At 39.4% G+C, this 6,501-nt stretch overlaps 2 protein-coding genes and 1 long non-coding RNA gene across 3 annotated transcripts in view; 2 read left to right on the forward strand and 1 right to left on the reverse strand.

Moving 5' to 3' along the window:
- Positions 1–6,501, forward strand: part of LOC139550433 (uncharacterized) — a 401,870-nt gene that overhangs the window by 217,851 nt on the left and 177,518 nt on the right. The window lies entirely within an intron of this gene.
- LOC139549547 (zinc finger protein 664-like) overlaps positions 1–6,501 on the reverse strand; it is a 238,764-nt gene that overhangs the window by 138,047 nt on the left and 94,216 nt on the right. The gene's annotated exons all lie outside the window — the stretch shown is intronic.
- LOC139548377 (zinc finger protein ZFP2-like) overlaps positions 1–6,501 on the forward strand; it is a 372,237-nt gene that overhangs the window by 17,038 nt on the left and 348,698 nt on the right. The gene's annotated exons all lie outside the window — the stretch shown is intronic.

Raw genomic sequence — 6,501 nt, forward strand, 5'->3', positions numbered from 1 at the left:
ACAATATAAACATGGTGTCTACTTGCTGTCAACAATAAACAACAAGAAAAAAACACATATTTCTAAATAATAATTTACCATAGTATTATTTTTTTAATCCTTTTTCTTTCAATAGAATCCTAAAACCCACTAGCTTCTAGAACTCTCGTCTTCCTAAAGATCACTAGCTTCTAGAACTCTCGTCCCCTTGGAACGAGCCCCCCAAAAATCGTCTCCAATATGGAAAACGTGCAGTCAAAATAAATTGTGATCCATGGCAACGCACTGGCTAAACGCAAAACGTGTTGACTGCCCACCCTTGAGACAATCAGCAACCAACTCCTGCAATATCCATAGTAACTTTCCACCTTCTCTCTCTCTTTTCAGGGTTCACTAGATAGGCATGTTGTTGGATCGGGCCCAGGCCCCAATGTCATGCATTTGGGTTAGCACATCTGAGAATGAATCCTGATATTCTAAAAGCAGGGCAACATTGTCAATATAATTGTACACAAAAATGTTCAGCTGGTTGCATAAATAATTATGATTACTAACTGTTACATAAATTGTAAATATGAAAATAAAAACCAAATGTACAATTTGTTAATATGTATTGGCAATACTTCACTTAATGGTGAGGCATGGAATAATAAAACATGTATCTTTTGTCAGGCTGGATGTTTGAAATATGAGGTGATTTGAGTCATGCTTCTTCAGTAGTGGAATAAAGACAATTATCATTTGAATGTTGTAAAGAAATACTGGAGTGATGTCAGATTAATCAATTTTATTAACATAGACCAATTTATTATTATTCATGTGTGTATACACACAAACATCTGCAACAATGATCATATTACATGTATTTTTTTAAACAAGCAGCTTTTTCAACTTGTAGAAAACAGCTAGCTACATTTTGAAGTGCTGCATTTTGATTAAAGTGGGTCACCAACGCAGTAAGTGTAACACAGCTCTTTTTTTCTTAGTCACTTTTTGTTAAATAATACTCTTTCAATTCAGAGCCTGGATTTTCCCCCTGAGGCTAATATCCATATCATGGTGCAATCAATTGAACAGGGCAAAGGATAAGATAGAACGTCATTAAAATACTCCTACTACAATGTTAAAACATTCTACATTGTGACATCATTAAAATACTCCTACTACAACGTTAAAACATTCTACATTGTGACATTATTAAAATACTCCTACTACAATGTTAAAACATTCTACATTGTGACATTATTTCATTGATATCATGAAACAACTTCATGTATGTATTTTCTGATGTTTGATCAGAGATCTTTTATCAGAGTATCTCTTGTCACATTGATCACAGCTATGAGGTTTCTCTCCTGTGTGTGTTCTCTGGTGTATAGTCAGAGAGCTAGATGTAGTAAAACTCTTGCCACATTGATCACAGCTATAAGGTTTCTCTCCTGTGTGTGTTCCCTGGTGTCGAATCAGATGGCTTGATGTAGTAAAACTCATCCCACATTGATCACAGCTATACGGTTTCTCTCCTGTGTGTGTTCTCTGGTGTATTTTAAGTTCTGATGAAGATTTGCAACCTTTCCCACAGTCAGAGCAGAAGTGAGATTTCTTCCCTGTGGTTCTCTGCTGGTGTTTCGAGGTGGAGAGACTCTTCTCTGCCTCGTCAGCATCATGAGGTTGTTGAGGCTCCCCAGAGGATCCACGATAGTCACGTCTCTCTCCTGTGTGAACAACAAGTCAGACAGATGGTTTAAGGCCCACAACAGCAGACATCCACTGTAAAAGGTGATGTGTAGCCATGATGTTGTACAAACAATGACGTCTGTAATGAATGTTCATTATTTGACATTTGTCTTAAGATTGTCAAGTGAACAACAATAGTCATATAACGTGTAAGGTAACTTATTTGAAAAGTCATTACTTCATTACATTGCTCAACATTTGTCGTAATTATTTAAAGCAGTCCATTTTTATCAGCTCTCTCGTTGGACTTCGGCTGCATATTTTCCCCCATTTTCTTCTAATCTGAAAACGTTGAAGCCACGCCCATTTCCTGAAGAATTGCATTATGTGCCCTAAAGTACAGCGTGTTTACATCATATTTTGGCGAATTTAGTACGACATCCGGGAACTTTTGGCATACTAACTACATCATACTATGACCAACAAGCAGACTATATACTCAATTTACTTCCCAAATAGTGCAGTTAGAATGAGTATTCTAACACAGCTCAGGACTCTGGGCAGCCATTTTGTTTGTTTAAAAACTAGGTTGCCCCTTTAAAAAAGCCACACAACAATCAATCAACCAATCTGCAGTCAACCAATAACAAAGCTGTAATTCCACCACTGTTTTGGTAATAAGATGATGGGGCTGGAGAAATTTAACTATTCTCAAATTCATAGACAGACCGATGGATGCAAGAACTGACCATCCATGATATCAACATTATAGTTTTAACCATGTTGAGGCTATACAGTGTTGATTTACATTGTTTCTAAACATTGAAGTAAAAAAGCTTATTTGGAGTTCTGATGCTGTAAAAACAGTTGAACTAAGCTCATGAGGCATGTGTTATATTCTTCAAGAATCAATGGCTATAAATAAATAATTTAAAAGTCACAATATGGATGTAGCAATTGCAGATTTCCCCTTTAACACCAAACATCAGTTCAACAACAGCAGAGTTTGTGCTTCTGTTTTTAAGACAGTACTTACGAGTGTTAATCAGGGAACGGTTTCTCAAAACCATCTTATTGCAAAGTTCAACTTTAGAACCGGATGCCTGAAGATGCGTTTGGGAAACCGGGACCAGATATCCAGTTTCGTCCTCTTCATTTTTCGATGTGACAGTCATCTCACCCTCCTCTTCTTTCACAGAAACGTCGTCGGACTCCTCTTCCTCTGTAACGTCTTTCTCTACTTCTTTCACGGTAACAGCCCCCCTCTCTACTCAGGGGCGAAAATCTGATATCAACCTTGGAGGGGACAATTACATGACATTTTCTCAGGAGCAATTCCTGAGGGGGACACCAAAAGTAGTGCTGTAACACATAGACTATGTTGTAATATGTTAAATGTATATTGAGGGACCATAATCACTACTACTGGATAATTGTTAGGTACAGTAGTTAACTGAAGGGTTGTCCCAACTTGTTTAAATCATTATAATACTACTAATAATAATAGTTATAGCAGTGTTCCTTATCAGTGCAGTGTTCCTCTCTCTTGAAACGTCAACACTCTGTTTGCAAGAGTTTGCGGTTCTATAAATTGTGGGTGTGGCTGATATGGTTCTGTGTCATCACTGAGGTAACTGGACGATGCTGTGCCACTGTCCCCTATACTGGTGCTGCCGGCAACAAGGGTGACACCTGGTCCTGCCGTGGCTGTGACACTGTCCTCTGAAGTCTCTCTCCTTGGCTCTTTCCCTTTCACCACCCTCACTGACTCAGTCTGTCTCCTAGAAAATAAATAAGGTGTTTGCCGTACTCCTAACTACCGGTACCCAAAACTACACAATTAATCACAACAGCAATACCATTGCCTTAAACAAATCTTAGTTTAGTCACCAGTTTAAGTTGAGAGCTGGGGTATCCATGGCATTTTCCAATTATGTCCCTATTTTACAAGTAAAAAAAATGGAGAACCTTTCATAATGTTGCCAAACAAAGACTCAACAAACTTACCTGAGACTCCCTGTCTCTGCCAGTCTGTCCCTGCCAGTCTGTCCCTGCCTATCTGTCCACAGCTCTGCTGTCTGTGTGCCATCTGTTGCCTGCTCTGCCTAATGACATCATTGTGAAACATTCCATTAGCATTTCACTTCTTTCTTATGAACATTTTATCAACTGGTCTTTGAGATATTAGGCTACTAGAGTTCTTACTTTGCGTTTTGGTGTCCTGAAAAATACTCTGATGTCCGTCTTTTTTCTGACATTTTTCTACCTGGCTGGCTGGCTGGCTGGCTGACCGGTCTAGCTGCACACACACACATTTACACAACACATGCTGCAACGTTTTGAAATTTTAACCTAGTTTGTTTCATATTGGCAGGCTTCCAACAATAGCTGAATTTGCAAAGCTAGCGAGCACCAATTCCGTTTCTGTGGTGTTTGCTATAATCTTTGCTACCTGGTTAAAGGTGGAAAAAAAAATAATAATTCACTAGCGACAATTTTGCTTTTGCAACGAGACCATTTAATATATTTAAGACAATGGTATAAGAGAGTGTAGTTCTGTTCAGTTTGGACTTCAGTTTATCGCTAACCTTATCACAGGGACTTTGAAGCACTACAGCTGCATGCTAATCTTGGAATTAATTGACGATAGCAAATATTCCATCTTTGACGACGCCACATAAATGGAATAGGTACTAGCTAGCTTGATAGTTAATGTTTGCTTTAGTTTGCACGCTAGCTCTGCAAATTCAGCTAGTGTGTGAACCCAGCTAGTGTGTGAACCCTGCAACATTAAAAAAATATATACATTGCTATGGCGCGATTGACTGGATTACCTCACGTCAGTTACGTACACTGAGTGCCTTTCGGACAGTAGATACGAACCCTCTATTACCTTGCAAGCTTAAGAACTGGCAGTGGATCAAATCATTGTGGGGCAAAGGGCGGGGGGGTCGCAATCTTATGAAACTTAAAAACGCACTATTAAGTGTCTATAATCAGCACAAGTGCTTTCATTGCGTATTATTAATATTATTGAAATTACATAGTTATGTTTACAGTGATATATTGGGGGGGACAAATCATATTTTTCCCAGGATGGGGGGGTCGTGTCCCCCCCGTCCCCCCCGTGATTTCCGCCTATGCTCTCAGATTCAACACATGATGATTAGCATCAACGACCAAGTCAGCTGAGGTGAGACGGTGAACTGATGTTGAACTGGGCCTTTAGCTGCTGCTGCTCCAATACAGTATGAGGTGAGACGGTGAACTGATGTTGAACTGGGCAGTCAGCTGCTGCTGCTCCAATACAGTATGAGGTGAGACGGTGAACTGACGATGAATCATAATAATTAAGTTAATAAAAATGTATTAGTGAAACTGTTAAAAAATAGTATATGGCATATTAAATATATTACGGTATTGTTATCATATAGAAACATTATGGAATATTGTACATTATATTAAATATATTACGGTATTGTTATCATATAGAAATATCATGGAATATTGTACATCATATTAAATATATTACTCTATTGTTATCATATAGAAACATCATGGAATATTGTACATCATATTAGCATCAACATACATTATTGTTTCATTCAATTTCACATAATAAGGATATTTAATATTTTCAAGTTCAGAAGTTAGAACCCATCACCTGCTATGTAAAAGAGACCGAAGAATGCACAATGGTCAATGCTATCCGGGATCCTTGAGACATCCCTACCCTAAACCCTAACCTTAACCATTTAAATGTAAACTTCAATATGCTAGGGACGTCCCAAGGATGTATCTCTACCTGAAAATACATGATCTAAGTGATTGATAGTTTTTATTCAGCAGTCATAAAGCCTTTTTTACTTTAATGAACTACTAAAATAGTGATTTTGTCAGAAAGCATAGACAGCAGCTCTACACTTTATTGACTGACAGATCCATTCATCCTTCCATCCTTCCTCAGCCTTCCTCTCCTCTGAAGACCCAGTGAGGGTGGAGCTCAGTCAGAGAGCTGTTGAGGGACTGGTTAGGAAGAACACTTCTACAGCCAGAGAGGTGAGAGGTCACACATGGTTTAGATGGCAAATATTTGTGTCCCCTTAGTGGTTCATCACGTCAGCAAACGAGAACATGTTCCATAATATATGTTTATTTACATTAGTGCAAATTGTCCACTGATATTGGTGTAATTTCTCACCCCGTTTGGCTGTATGAAAGTTCATTTCCCCTCAGACACAAACATTTGTTCTATGAAGGTCATTTGTGTCAAATGTACTTTTCCCCACTCATTCACCCCATCTCTTTACATTGCTGATGCATATTCAGTGGCCTGACTGCATCCAGACTATGTCAAAGGCCCATCCTGGTAGATCTGAACCTAATGCAGCTTGGAGTGATCAGATGACAGAAGTCACATTTAGGTGCCAGGTGTTACTGAGGCCATAGATGCTACATATCCATTACTTTGAGTGTTTTATATAATATGACTAAATGTGTTTCTCTCTGTGTTGCAGGGGCAGTCAAGAAATGGAACGGCAAGGCCACAGAACATGACATAAGCAAAGCTGTGGGAGACCACCTCAAGCCCCTGGTAGAGCCGGGGGTGGTGTTTACCACTCCACTATCAGAGCTGTGGGAGACCACCTCAAGCCCCTGGTAGAGCCGGGGGTGGTGTTTACCACTCCACTATCAGAGCTGTGGGAGACCACCTCAAGCCCCTGGTAGAGCCGGGAGTAGTGTGTACTACTCCACCACGCCTTCAGCAGGCTTCAAAAGTGGGATTGATACTGATTTTCATACTAAGATGGACCAAGAGTCTGTTGATTGGTCAGTCATTGGGTT

This window comes from Salvelinus alpinus, chromosome 2 (assembly GCF_045679555.1).
Source record: "Salvelinus alpinus chromosome 2, SLU_Salpinus.1, whole genome shotgun sequence".
Taxonomy (NCBI): domain Eukaryota; kingdom Metazoa; phylum Chordata; class Actinopteri; order Salmoniformes; family Salmonidae; genus Salvelinus; species Salvelinus alpinus.